The sequence below is a fragment of the Sus scrofa genome, chromosome 13 (genome assembly GCF_000003025.6).
Source record: "Sus scrofa isolate TJ Tabasco breed Duroc chromosome 13, Sscrofa11.1, whole genome shotgun sequence".
In the NCBI taxonomy this organism is placed as follows: Eukaryota; Metazoa; Chordata; class Mammalia; order Artiodactyla; family Suidae; genus Sus; species Sus scrofa.
In genome coordinates, this window is record NC_010455.5 from 168,851,084 (window position 1) to 168,866,556 (window position 15,473).

General features: G+C 34.8%; 1 long non-coding RNA gene across 1 annotated transcript in view; it reads left to right on the forward strand.

Moving 5' to 3' along the window:
- LOC106504207 overlaps nt 750-15,473 on the forward strand; it is a 188,502-nt gene continuing 173,778 nt past the window's right edge. The window contains exons 1-3 of the long non-coding RNA XR_002337966.1: nt 750-1,762; nt 3,161-3,326; nt 3,876-3,999. This is a non-coding gene — a long non-coding RNA (uncharacterized LOC106504207). The remainder of the gene's footprint in view (nt 1,763-3,160; nt 3,327-3,875; nt 4,000-15,473) is intronic.

Genomic DNA, 15,473 nt, shown 5'->3' on the forward strand with positions numbered 1-15,473 from the left:
TTTTAATTTTGACTAGCATTTCTCTAATAATTAGTGATGTTGAGCATCTTCTCATAAGTTTTCTTTTGCCATCTGTCTATCTTCTTTCGAGAAATGTCTATTTAGATCTTTTGTCCATTTTTTATTTTTTTAAATACAAATCTCCATAAGATGTTTGTATATTTTAGAGCTTAATCCCTTGTCAGTTACTCAGTTGCTTTAAATCTTCTGCCCATTTTTTGATTGGATTATTTGGTTTTTTGATATTGAGCTGTATGATTTGTTGCATATTTTGGAGACTAATCCTTTGTCAGTTGCTCCATTTGCAGATATTTTCTCCCTTTCTGTGGCTTGTCTTTTCATTTTGCTTATGGTTTCCTTCACTGTGCAAAAAACTTTTAAGTTTATTTAGGTCCCATTTGTTTATTTTTGTTTTTATTTTCACTACTCTAGGAAATGGATCCAAAAAATATTGCTGTGGTTCATGTCAAAGAGTGTTCTGCATATGTTTTCCTCTTGTTTGATGGTGTCTGGCCTTATGTTTAGGTCTTTAATCTATTTTGAGTTTATTTTCGTGTATGGTGTTAGAGAGTGTTCTAATTTCATTCTTTTATATGGAGCTGTCCAGTTTTACAGCACTGCTTATTGAAGAGACTGTCTTTTCTCCACAGTATATTCATTCCTCCTTTGTTGTAGATTAATTGATCATAGGTGTGTGGGTTTATTTCTGGACTTTCTATCCTGTTCCATTGATCTATGTATCTGTTTTGTGCCAGTACCATACTGTTTTGATGACTATAGTTTTTTTAGTATTGTCTGCAGTAAATACCTTAACTTGTAGGTTCTCTGTCAGAAAGCTAAAAAGTTACAAGAAGATTTCATTTTTATCTTTTTATTCTTTATTTTGATGTGGGAAAAAGTATTCTTCCTCACTGGTAAACAAGATATGATAACCCCTACATTATAAAGTAGATCCCTGAATTAAATGAGATGATGTATAAATGACTATTAAATGCTAGACTTCCCAAGAAGCATATGATTTCCTGCATCAGTTTCTAATGGCACCAATTTACTAGGTGCTTGTAACAAGGAATTTTACAAAAGTCGCTCAATGAAATCCTCACATGACTTTCATGTGGGATTTTTAATTTCCACATTGCAGATGAGAAAATTGAGTTGTAGAGATTTTAGATCACTTCCCCAAAGCAGAATTTAGGATTAAATGCAGAATTTAATATTAAATGTAACTTCATAACACATCTTTTCCACTGTGCTCACTTGCCTCTCCATATACTGAAAAAAATAATATATGTGTCTACTGTTTGCTTACATTCACACATAAAATATAAGTAAGAAAGAGTATACTAAGAGTAAACACACTACTCTGGGTGCTTTGATGTCTGGCTTCTTAACTGATAATACAACAACAAACTATCTGTACTTCCTGAACTAAATTACTGGGCAGCTAATTTCATAACTGAGATATCATGATGAGTAATTGAAAAGTCTAGTCCAATTTCTGCATCAGAAATCACATTATCATAGACTTGTTGAAGAGGGGAACAATCTCCATTTTCTTCCTTTTCCAAATCACCTACAAATAGGTCAGGAGAAACCTCTTTGTCCTAGAACCCTAGAATTTGTGTGTGTGTTTATGTGTGTGTATCGATTTTTTTCTCCATTTAGTTTTTCTACAGGATCAACTACATATATTAAGAAACCTAATACAAGTAAAACAAAACAGTGACTTCAATCCCTATGGGCTGTTGTCTTGAAGTCATGGGTATGTTAAATCTCTTTCCCTTGAAAATCGTCAGTGGACAGAGTGTCTGTACTGACTACGAAATAGGCTAAAATATCATCCTATTAGGCAGTGTGCATTCATAAAAACAAGTATTAGAAATGCAAGCTTTTTCATGGAAATGCTCTTTGGTGCAACCACTGCTCCTTGCTCTTTGTAGTACATCTGGGCCTGTGAAACTCTGGGCTTCTCTGTTTACCGGCCCCATGATGACCCACTTAGACTTGTCAGCAGAATTCAACTTTCTGATATTTCCCTTTTTATTACACTTCTTAGAAGAGGTTTTTTTTCCCTGTTTTTGACTTCTTTGGTTGTTCATAATAGATCCTTCTGCCCTCACCCTGCTGAGCTCTGGCTCTTGGAAAGAGCCAGCATCAGGCTGTTCTGAAGCCTGAAAGGATTATCTCTGGAAAGTTAATCATTCAAGGGCTGATCTATGATTTGTGATGCCTGAAACATAAAAGTTGGGGAGATGAGGGACTTTTAAAAAAGAGAATTTAAAATGAATACTGAATTATGTATGAAAGTGAATATTATTTGGAATGAGGTATCACAACTAATAGATTTTAAAAAGCTGATGGATACCATAAACACATAGAAAAATTATGTAAATGTGTATTAACTACCTGCTTAAGTCACAAGTATGGTATAAAATTTTACCCTTCAAACAACTAGCTTTTGTCATCAGATTTCAAACATTTACCTTTTCTAGTACCTTCTTGGACTTGGTAATGGAACACTCATAGTACCCATTCATATAGTAATAAGTTCTCAGCCACTTTTGAAACTATGTGGTGAGTGGATCAAATATTTCTAGAAGCCATTCATACATTAGATGATTACTTCCCTGTATCTGGAAATATTTGAGAATGGTATAAATATAGCCCACTAAATTCAAATCCAAACTGAATATATCTACCAACTCATTTTTCCCTTTGCTTGATCCCTGCCACTACAAGCAGAGTAAGTGTGATAAAGACATCTGAGTAAAAAAGAGAGTACTCTTAAATGATTGTGGTTAAAATAGCTTATTTTTGAAAAATTTGGAAAAACATATGTCAACATGAATACTAAGATCCATCTCAGAGTTTTAGAAGGGGCCCTAAAGCTTTAGCCTCCTTAGCTTAAAGGGCAAATCTCTCCGTGTACATGCTACCTAAATATGTACCTTATGGTAAAAGGGGAAGTCCCACTTACAGGACATCAGTATGGATTTGTATTATTTTTTTGTTGTTATGATCTCGTTTATTACTTAGCATAGATCCAGATTCCTTTCTGTATCATTAGATGTGCATTCATGGCATCACTTGCAAAGGCTTTACCCCATTCCCAACAAAATACTAATAAATCCTCTATTGTTGTCTTTGGCTTATTTTCCAGCAAAGCTCTGATGTAAACACCCTTGTACCTTGGGTATCCTGGGGATGGAGGCTCTGCTCACCTGTGGACAGGTGCTCATACCGTGGACAGGTGCTCAGACCATGGATTGCCCTGTGAATCAAGTGGGCCCTGAGGAGAGAGTGAGCTTAAAGACCTGAGGACAAAGGTATACTTGGGTAGAATTTTAGGGGTAACTTTTCAACTCTGAAACCACCACATGACTGTCTGCATGGCTGCAGTATGTGCTCTACTCAACAAAACATCCAAGCCAATCCCAGAATAATCTCAGACTCTAGGAATTGGCCCATGGAAGCCCACAATTCTGGATGTTCCTTTTCCAAACTGTCACACTATGCAGAGGACTCAGGTGTGCTATGCGTGACATCCTAACTCAGTTCTATTGAAAACAAGTCTGTGGGAGCAACATCAGCAGCAACAACAACAAAAAAAAAACTTGTTAAATATGCCATTTCATAGGCCTCATGGAAAGCCTTCAAAATCATAACTTCTTAGAATGGGACCCTGATCCTTAAGAGATTTGTATGCACTTTAAAGCTTCAGAAGGAAGTCTTAGCTAAGTAGTTCCAAGCCAGTTTCTCGTTAGGGTCACATGATGAGTATTGAGAAATGATATCACCTGTGCCCTCCCCTCTGAGTCTGTCCATTGATCTGGGTGGAAACATCAATACTATTCTAATTAACTTAACTGCTCCAGGTGCTTCTAGGGTGAGATCAGGATTAACCGTGAGAGTGACTGCGTATATCTGTGAGAGCTGCATCCAGGCTTTGGTCCAAGGAGAGATAACAGAATCTGCTCTACTTCGGTTTAGAAATGACAGGTCAGTGCAGCCCACATACTTGATGCTATAACAGAATTTTGGGGTCTCTATGTGAGGGGAGATCATGTGCAAACAGGAAAGAAAATATCACCAGCTGTTCATGGAGGAACTCAGTGTTCCTGAATATCTCCTGAGACAGAACACTGGAGTAGTCGGCATGTTTTTCAGCATTTTGAGGTCCTTCTTTACCTGGGTGCAGTGGGAGCAGGTGAAGGAGTTGTGCTGATGCCTTTGAAGGTAAGTTCTCAAGATGCAGATGTGATTCCTCAACATAATTTTGCCTGAAAATATAACCCAAAGCAGGAGGAGGAAGAAGGGGGAAATGGCAGGTTCTCAGATGAATGCCCTGTCTTGGGTCAGAGGCTGTATCTGTTTTTCCTTTTAAAGTACCATGGATTGAGAACCTGCAAACATTTAACTCTACTTTTAATGTTCCTGCCTATGGAGGTGGTTTTCAACTACTAATTTTTTAAAATTGAAGTATAGCTGATGTACAATCTTATATAAGTTTCAAGTGTATAATATAGTGACTCACAATTTTTAAATGTTATATAGTCCATTTATAGTTATAAAATATTGGCTATATTTCCCCTCGTGTACAAAATACACTTGTAGCATATTTTGTACATACATTTTTATAGCTCTTGACCCTCAACCCCTATATTGCCTCTCTCCTTCTTCCAACTTCTAAGCATTTGGTTGCTATCTATATCTGTGAATATATTTCTTTTTTGTTACATTCACTAGTATATTGTATTTTAATTTATCTTTATTTTTTATAATTTATTGGAGTATTGTTGACTTACATAGTTAGTTTCAAGTGCGCAGCAAAGTGAATGTTACAAATATACATATAATCATTCTTTTAGAGATTATTTTCCCATATAGGTTATTACACAGTATTGAGTAGATTTCCTTATGCTATACAGTAGATCCCTGTCACATATATACTAGTGTGTGTGTATATGTTAATCCCAACCTCCTAATTTATCATTCACTCTGATGTTTCCCATTTGATAACCATAAGTTTTATGAAATCTTTGAGTCTGTTTCTGTTTTCTAAACAAGTTCTTTTGTATCAATTTTATTAGATTCCACCTAGTGATATGATATTTTTCTTTGTCTGTCTGATTTACTTCACTTAATATGATAATCTCTAGGTCCATCCATGTTGCTGCAAGAGGCATTATTTCATTCTTTTTTATGGCTGGGTATTATTCTATTGTATATACGTACCACATCTTTATCCATTCCTCAGTTGATGGACATTTATGTTTTTCCATTTTTTGCCATTGTAAATAGAGTTGCTGTGAATATTAGGATGCGCTGTCTTTTTTAAATTATGATTTTTCTCTGGATAGATGCCCAGAAGTGGGATTGCTGGATAAGATGGTAGTTCCATATTAGTTATTTAAGGAAACTTCATACTGTTCTCCATAGTTATTGGGACAATCTTCATTCCCAATTAAAAAAACATAGGTGGGTCCCCTTTTCACCACACCCTCTCCAGCATTTATTGTTTATAGATCACTTGATGATGGCCATTCTGACTGGTATGAGGTAATATCTTGCTGTAGTTTTGATTTGCTTTTCTCCAATAATTAGCAATATTGAGCACCGTTTCAGGTGATTTTGGCCATCTGCATATGTTCTTTGGAAAAAAGTCTATCTGGACCTTCCAACCAGTTTTTTAATTATTATTATTTTTTTTAGCATAAAGCTGCATGAGATATTTGGATATTTTGAATCTCTTGTTGGTCGCACTGTTTGCAAGTATCTTCTCCCATTCCATGTGTTGGGTTGTCTTTGCATTTTGTTTATGGTTTCCTTTGCTGTTCAAAAGCTTTTAAGTTTAATGTGGTTTGTTTATTTTTGTTTTTATTTCCATTACTCTAGAAGATGGATCAAAAAAGACCTTGCTGTGATTTATGTCAAACCGTATTCCAAGTTTTCCTCTAGGAGCTTTATGGTTTACAGTCTTTCAGTTAGGTCTTTAATTGATTTTGAGTTTATTTTTGTATCTAGTGTTAGAGTATGTTCTAATTTCATCCTTTTACATGTAGCTGTCCAGTTTTCCCAGCACCACTTATTGAAGAGACTGCCTTTTCTCTGTTGTATATTCTTGCCTCCTTTGTTGTAGATTAATTGACCATCGATGTGTGGGTTTATTTCTGGGCTTTCTATACTGTTCCATTGATCTGTATTTCTGTTTTTGTGCCAGTACCATATTGGTTGTTTTAATTACTCAATGAATTTTATTACATTTATAGTTGTACAATGATCAGCACAACCAAATTTTATAGCATTTCCATCCCAAACACCCAGTGCATCTTCCCAACCCCCCGAACCCATCTCTTTTGGTAACCAGAAGTTTTTCAAAGTCTGTGAGTCAGTATTGGTTCTGCAAAGAAGTTCATTGTATCAGTTTTTTAGATTCCACATGTAAGTGATAGCATATGATGTTGGGGTCTCACCTTCTGAATGACTTCACTTAGCATGATAAATCTCGGTCCATCCATGTTGCTGAAAATGCTGGTATTTTGTTCCTTTTAATGGCTGAGTAATATTCCATTGCGTATATGTACCACATCTTCTTGATCCACTCCTTTGTTGATGGACATTTAGGTTGCTTCCATGTCTTGGATATTCTACATAGCGTTGCAATGAAGATTGGAGTACATGTATCTTTTTGAATTAAAGTTTTGTCTGGATATATATCCATTAGTGGGATTACTAGATAATATGGTAGTTCTATATTTAGTTTTCTGAGGAATCTCCATACTGCTTTCCACAGTGGTTGCACCAATTTACAATCCCACCAACAGTGAAATAGGGTTCCTTTTTCTCCACACCCTCTCCAGCACTTACTGTTTGTAGACTTTTTGATGATGGTCATACTGGCTGGTGTAAGGTGGTACCTCATAAGTTTTGATTTGCATTTTTCTAATAATAAGTGATGTAGAACATCTTTTCATGTGTTTTTTGGCCATCCATATGTCTTCTTTGGAAAATTGTCTGTTTAGATCTTCTGCTCATTTTTTGATGTGGTTATTTGTTTTTTGGTGTTGAGCTGTAGAAGGTGTTTATAAATTTTGGAGATGAATCCCTTGTCAGTCACTTCATTTGCAAATATTTTCACCCATTCTGTGGGTTGTCTTTTTGTTTTGTTTAGTGTTTCATTTACTGTGCATAAACTTTTAAGTTTAATTAACTCCCAAGTGTTTATTTTTGTTTTTGTTGTCATTACTCTAGGAGGCATATCTGAGATGTTGCTGTGGTTTATGTGTACATTTCCTCCAAGAGTTTTATAGTATCTTGTCTATAGGTCTTTAATTAGGTCTTTAATTCATTTTGATTTTATTTTTGTGTACAGTGTTAGAAAGTGTTCTAATTTCATTCTTTTACATGTGGCTGTCCAGTTTGCCCAGCGCCTCTTATTGAAGGGGCTGTCTCTTCTCCATTGTATATTCTTGCCTCTTTTGCTATGGATTAGTTGACTGTCAGCATATGGTTTAATTCTGGGCTTTCTATCCTGTTCCACCAATCTGTATTTCTGTCTTTCTGCCAGTACCATATGGATTTGATGACTGTTGCTTTGTAGTATAGTCTGAAGTCTGGGAGCCTGATTCCTCCAGCTCCATTTTTCTTTTTCAGGATGGCTATGGCATTCTTGGTCTTTTGTGCTTCCAAGCAAACTTTCAAATATTTTTTTCTAGTTCTGTGAAAAATGTCCTTGGTAATTTGATAGGGATTGCATTGAATCTGTAGATTGCCTTGGGTGGTATAGTCATTTTGATAATATTGACTCTTCCAATCCAAGAGCATGGCATGTTTTTCCATCTATTTGTGTCATCTTTGATTTCTTTACATCAGCATTTTATAGTTTTCAGAGTACAGGTCTTTTATCCCTTTAGGTAGGTTTATTCTTAAGTATTTTATTCTTTTTGATGTGATGGTAAATGGGATCATTTCCTGAATTTGTCTTTCTGATCTTTTGCTGTTAGTATATAGAAATGCAGTATTCTGTGTATTAATTTTGTATCCTGCAACTTTGCCAAATTCAGGGATGAACTCTAACGGTTTTCTGGTAGTGTCTTTAGGATTCTCTAGGTATAGTATCATGTCATCTGCAAATAGTGACAGTTTTACTTCTTCTTTTCCAATTTGGATTCCTTTTATTTCTTTTCCTTCTCTGACTGTCATGGCTAGGACTTCCAAAACAATGTTGAATAGTAGTGGCAAGAGCAGACATCCTTGTCTTATTCCTGATCTCAGTGGGAATTCTTTCAGCTTTTTACCATTGAGAATAATGTTAGCTGTTGGTTTGTCATATATGGCCTCTATTATGTTGAGGTAGGTTGCCTCTATGCCCACTTTCTGAAGGGTATTTATCAGAAATGGGTGTTGGATTTTGTCAAAGGCTTTTTCTGATCTATTGAGAGGATCATAAGGTTTTTATTCTTCAGTTTGTTAATGTTGTGTATCACACTGATTGATTTGCAGATATTGAAGAATCTGTGCATCCCTGGGATAAATCCCACTTGATCCTGATGGACAATCCTTTTAATGTATTGTTGGATGCAGTTTGCTAATACTTTGTTGAGGATTTTTGCATCAATGTTCATCAGTGAAACTGGCCTGTAATTTTCTTTTTTTGTGGTATCTTTATCTGCTTTTGGTATCAGAGTGATGGTGGCCTCATAGAATGAGTTAGGGAGTGTTCCTTCCTCTGCACTTTTTTGGAATAGGTTCAGAAGGATAGATGTTAGCTCTTCTCTAAATGTTTGATAGAATTCACCTGTGAAGCCTTCTGGTCCTGGACTTTGGTTTGTTGGAATTTTTTAATCACAGTTTCAATTCCAGTACTTGTGTTTGGTCCATTCATCTTTTCTATTTCATCTTGGTTTAGTCTTGGAAGATTGTACTTTTCTAAGAATTTGTCCATTTCTTCTAGGTTTTCCATTTTATTGGCATATAGTTGCATGTAGTAGTCTCTTGTGATCCTTTGTATTTCTGTGATATCCATTGTTATTTGTCCTTTTTCATTTCTAATTTTATTGATTTGAGTCCTCTTTTTCTTGATACATCTGGCTAAGGGCTTATCAGTTTTGTTGATCTCTTGTTTATCTTTTGTTGAACTTAGACCCAGCTTTAATTTCATTGATCTTTTCTATAGTTTTCTTCATTTCTTTTTCATTGATTCCTGCTCTGATCTTTATGATTTCTTTCCTTCTACTAACGTTTGTCTTTTCTGTTCTTTTCTTTCTAGCTGCTTTAAATGTAAAGTTAGGTTGTTTATTTGCACTTTTTCTTATTTCCTGAGGTAAGCTTGTATTGCTATAAACTTCCCCCTTAAAACTGCTTTTGCTGCATCCCATAGGTTGTGTAGTAGTGTATCTTTGTTATCATTTGCTTCTAGGTATTTTTTAATTTCCTCGTTGATTTCTTCAGTGATCCAGTAATTGTTTAGTAGCATGTTGTTTAGTCTCCACGTGTTTTTTTTTTTTTTTGTTTTGTTTTCAGTTTTTTTTCCTGTTGATTTCTGGGTGTATAGCATTGTGGTTGGAAAAGATGCTTGATATTATTTCAATTTTTTTTAAGTTATAGAGGCTTGATTTGTGGCCCAGAATATGATTGATCCTAGAGAATGTTCTGTGTGCACTTGAGAAAAATGTGTATTCTGCTACTTTTTGTTGGAATGTCTTATAAATATCTATGAAGTCCATCTGGTCTAATGCTTTATTTAGGGCCTATGTTTCCTTGTTGATTTTCTGTCTGGATGATCTATCCATTGCTATAAGTGGGGTGTTAAAGTCCCCCACTATTATTGTGTTATTGTCAGTTTCTCTTTTTAAGGTTGTTAGCAGCTGCCTTATATATTTAGGTGATCCTATGTTGGGTGTGTATATATTTACAATTGTTATATCTTTTTCTTGGATTGATCCTTTGATCATTATGTAATATCCTTCCTTGTCTCTTATAATATTCTTCATTTTAAGGTTTACATTGTCTGATATGTGTATTGCTACTGCAGCTTTCTTTTGATTCTCATTTGCATGGAATATTTCTTCCATCCTCTCACTTTCAATTTGTATGGGTCCCTAGAAGTGAAGTGGATCTCTTGAAGAGAGCATATATATGGATCTTGTTTTTTTATCCATTCAGCCAATCTGTGTCTTTTGGTTGGGGCATTTATTTCATTTACATTTAAGGTAATTATTGATATGTATGTTCTTATTGACATTTTATTGTGTTTTGGATTTGTTTTTCTTACTCTTTTTTCTTCCCTTCTTTCTTTATTTTCTCCTCTTGTGGTTGGATGGCTATCTTTAGTGTTATTTTTGAATTTATTTTTCTTATTTGTGTGTGTATCAATTGTAGATTTTTGGTTTGCAGTTACCCTGAAGTTTTGATATAGGTGTCTATATATTTATATACTAGTTTGTTTTAAGTTGTTGGTCTCTTAATTGCAAGTGCACCTCTAGTGTCCTGCATTTGTACCCTCCTCTTCTCTCAATTTCTGGCTTTGGTAGCATATTTGTACATGAATGATTTCCTACCTTTACTGCATATATGCCAAGACTGGTGAGCCTTGTCATCTGTGCTAATTTCGTTTCCAGTTGTAGGCTTTTTTTTTTCTGCTTAGAGAAGTTTCTTTAGTATTTGTTGTAAAGCTAGTTTATTGTTGCTGAATTCTCTTAGCTTTTGCTCTTCTGTAAAGCTTTTGATTTCTCCTTCAAATATGAATGAGAGCCTTTCTGGGTAAAGTAATCTTGGTTGAAGATCTTTTTTCTTTTATCAAGTTAAGTATATCGTGCCACTCCCTTCTGGCCTGCATAGTTTCTGGTAAAAAATTTGCTGATAATGAGAAAACATGGCTGGGTCATTTGCTGTAAATTAGAAATTGGCAGAATACTGTAAATCAACTATAATAGAAAAAATTAAAAAATCATAAAAAAACTTTTCCTGTCCCCTAGTTTTGTAGCTGGTGAGGCAACTCCCCCCAATGAAGTTATTTCTCTTCTCCTTTTTACTTTGCTTTTGTCCTTCCCAATTATGTGGAGATCTCTTTTGTCCTTTCAGGTGTTTTGAATACTTCTTACCATGTTCAGTAGATGTTTTGTGAGGATTTTTCTATTTGAAGATGTATTCCTGTTGTATTTGTGGGACGAGGTGACCTCTACATCCTCCTACTCTGTCATCTCTCTCTCTTTAGATTCCATATATAAGTGATATCATGTAGTATCAACCTTTCTCTTTGACTTATTTCACTTAGCATACTACCCAGCAACTCCATTCATGTTGTTGCAAATGGAAACATTTTATTCTTTTTTATGGCCGAGTAGTGTTCCACTGTGTATATGTACCACATATTCTTTACCTATTCCACTGTCAGGGGGCTCTTAGATTGCTTTAATATCTTGGTTATTGTTAATAATGCTACCATGAACATTGGTATATTTGTATCTTTTCAAATCAGTGTTTTCATTTTTTTTTTTTTTTGTATGTGTACTCAGGAGTGGAATTGCTGGGTCATATGGTAGTTCCGTTTTTACTTTTTGAGATGCCTCCATACTGTTTCTATAGTAGCTACATCAATTTACATTCTCACCAACAGTATATGAAGGTTCCCTTTCCTCATCCTCACTAACATTTGTTATTTCATGATAGCTATTCTGACAGGTGTGAGTTTATATCTCATTGTGATTTTCATATCATTTCCCTCCTGATTAGTGATGTTGAGCATCTTTTAATATACCTGTTGGCTATCTGCATGTTCTCTTTGGAAAAATGTCTATTCAAGTCTACTTTCTATTTTTTAATTGGATTGTTTGATTTTTTTTGATGTTGATTGTATGAACTTTTTATATATTTTGGATATAGACCACTTATCCATTTATCAATCATATTATTTGCAAATATTTTCTCTTATTCAATCGCTTTTTTTTTGTATTGTTGATGGCTTCCTTTGTGGTATCGAAGATTTTGAATTTAATTAGGTACCATTTGTTTATTTTTTATTTTACTTCCTTTGCTTTAAGAGACAGATCCAAACATATATTTCTACAATTTATGTCAAAGAATGTTTTGCCTGTTTCCCTCTAGGAGTTTAATTGTTTCTAGTCTTACATTTAGGTCTTTAATACATTTTTTTGAGTTTATTTTTATATATGTATTAGAGACTGTTCTAATTTCACTCTTTTACATGTAACTGACTAATTTTCCCAGAACCATTTATTGAGACTGTTTTTTCTCCATTGTATATTCATTCATGCCTCCTTTGTTGTAGATTAAGTAACCATTAGTATGTGGGTAATTTCTAGACTCTCTTGACTTTGCATTTCCTACTTTCTGGTCCCTATCTCTTGCAGTATATTATATTGTAAATTCAAAGATTATAAGAGAGTTCTATCTTGAATACCCAAGATTAAAAAAGACTTCAGGTTGAGAGAGGAAGGCATAAATGAAAGCCAAACATTTTTGGAAGGAATTCAACATAGACAAACAAGGGAAAAACAGTTTGAAAGATGACTCTGAACTAAAGAATTTATGTGCAAATAACCTGAAGCTGAGAACAGTAAGGAATGAGTTACCCCCTGGATAAACCAGTCTTGCTTTTCTTAAGAATAAAAAAGGCTATGTGATGTTTACAACCATTCACAAAGCACAACTATATAACATACTTTAAAATTAAATGAACTCTTACTGTATAATGAAATACTACTGAAAGAATGCTCTCTTAGATTATCTGGGAAAAAAAAAAGCCTGTCACTAACAACCTATGTGCTTCTGGAAGAAAAATAACTAAATATCCTTGCTGTTTTTCATCATCTATCAAATAGTGAAAATAAAACTAGATGATATCTATGACTTCTTCTACCTCTAAGTTCTCTGATTCTATGTGTATTTTTTTTTTACAATATAAAGCTATAACCTATTTAGACATCAGAATTAATATTTTCCTGGAGCTAGAGTATTTTGGAAAGAATGTGCTAATTGGAAAAATTATTTGACAACTTCTTCAGATGTCCATGGAAGGCTATAAAAACTCAATAATGACAATGTTGTACACAGTGTAACAAAGAAAAATTCCAAAGAATGTATTTGCAACAAATGCCATTGTTGTTTATGTAATCTTAAGAAAGAAAAAAAGAAGAGGAAGAAGAGACACAATTCCCTTAGAAATTTGTATTTTTTTCCATCATGGAATTTGTATTTTTAACACAGCTTGTCCTTCAAGGAGCCAGTATCCAAACCTGTGTATAATTTAGACTTTTTGCTCATCCCATGTGTTCATTTGCTGGTTTAAATTATTTAATGGTTAGAAAATAGAAATGTAGAATTAAAAAAAAAGCCTACAATATTTCTATAACAAATGAAGTCCAATACAGTAAAGTTACAGAATACTTCACCAAACATATAACAGGTTATCCAGCCTTGCCCCTAATTGCTTAGTTCTGCCTAATTTTAAAAGCAAAATCTTTGTGATGTGTCCAGGCTAATTTTAATAACCCATGTTGTCTTCTATGACTTCCAGTATAAAATTAATAATTACATAAATTTCTATGTCAATATACATTTGTTGGCCACTTGATTTCCTTATGCCCAAATTCCATGTAATTCATATATCATTCACCCTTTCATGAAGGAAAACAATTATCACTGTAATTTAAAAGTATTTACCACCTCCTTAGGATCCCATCACTCATATAGTGTAAAGCAATTTAAATGGATATAGTCCCTGTTTTCCTGAAAACACTCTCAGCCTCCTTGGCCTGGCTACGCAGTATGTTTGGGTCTTTATCACATTGTCCTCTATCAATAATTTGACCAAATTGTCTTTCCTTCATTTCTCAAAAGTAAACGTTTGTTTCATCTCAGTTCCTTTCTCTTGGTAAATGTCCTAATGCATACTTAGTTGGTTTTATTCTCCTAATGGCTTTATTTAAGGTAGATTATGTACAGGGTGCCTGATGCCCTCCTCATTATTTGGTGGTAGTTGCTCAGTGTGGCCAGAGCAGTTCACTCCAAGGTAAAGGGGGAAAAAGTTTCCCCTCCTGAGTAAACCATTCTATTCTGGAAAGTGCAACCACATTTGTTTCTTTGTAGATCCAGGGACAGTTTGCTCTCTGATCTCCCTAGACCCTCCAGTGTTTTATTTTCATGGGAAAATTGACCCCCAGAAATGGCAGGAGATTAAAGGGTGAGACCAGGAGATAGAGAGAAGCCAGGGTATTTCTCCTTCCCCTGCTCTACTTTGAACAATGTCTCTGGGAGCAGCTAGTCTCCAGTGGTCACTATGGCTTCTCTGTGGCCTCCATTCCTGCTGCACTCCCAGATCCTGTCTGATACCTTGGACTCAGGGCCCCTTACTATTGATCTTCATTTTTCCATGGGAGTGGCTTCCTGGTTTTACTAATTTCTGGTTTGCATCACTATTTCCTTAGCTCTACCATCACTGTGTATTCAATACCCTGCATAGATTTTCCTACTTTAAGTACTCAAAATGATTTCCCTTTGCCTGGTGAAAATGTGGCAGATACACTTGCCTATAAGTCATGGTCCTACAAAACAAATACCAAGAAAGGATTTGGCATAGAGTTTTTCACATGAATGTAGGAATGACCTCCTTGCAGACAAATGGGAATTTTAGTAATCCATGGTATGTAATGACATCACAACCACAAGATGTATCAGGGCTCTAAGAACAGGCTCTAAGAAACTAAGCAATCTGCTGAACTTGACCATTATGGCAGCAGGAATGGTTATAGGTATTGTAAATGTTAGAAAAAGATTTGAAACAGCATTGAATGTCTTACTAAAAAAAAAAAAAAAGAAAAAGATTAATTCAAAGTTTTTAACTTTTAGCCCCAAACTCAAAGAATCAGAGAACTTCATACAACATTAAACTTCATCACAGCAACAGAATTTTTAAATTCAGCTGTAGATACATATGAAGATCAGGATTAAAGTCTTATAGTACAGTTTGGAGAATTTTAAAGCACATTGAACAGAGAGTTTTACCAAATTTTGTAGTGAGAAAGAAATGATTCCCTTAGACATGGGCAGAAATATTTGGGTGTTCTCAAAGAAACCTGGGGTATAATTATATAAATCCCATAATTGAGTCCCAAAATTCATTTGTCATTTGAAACAAATCTCTTCCTCTCTTGGAGGATAATAGCCTTCTTTCATAAAACACCCACCTCATACCTCGAAAACTAATGTCATATTCTAATAAAACTGAGAGGGGAATCATTGATTATATTGGGAGAAGACAGCTTACCCCTCACTAAGATTGAAAGAACTTGCTCATATTTACTATTTGGGACCTGAGAAACATGTACATGAGTGGATCCTGAATATGTTAGACTAAGAAGATGGACTAGAAAATTAGATAAGCTGTATCCATTGGATACAGGATTTAATGTACCAACTTAATTGGTTGAAAATGTCTTATAGTTTGCTTGGTT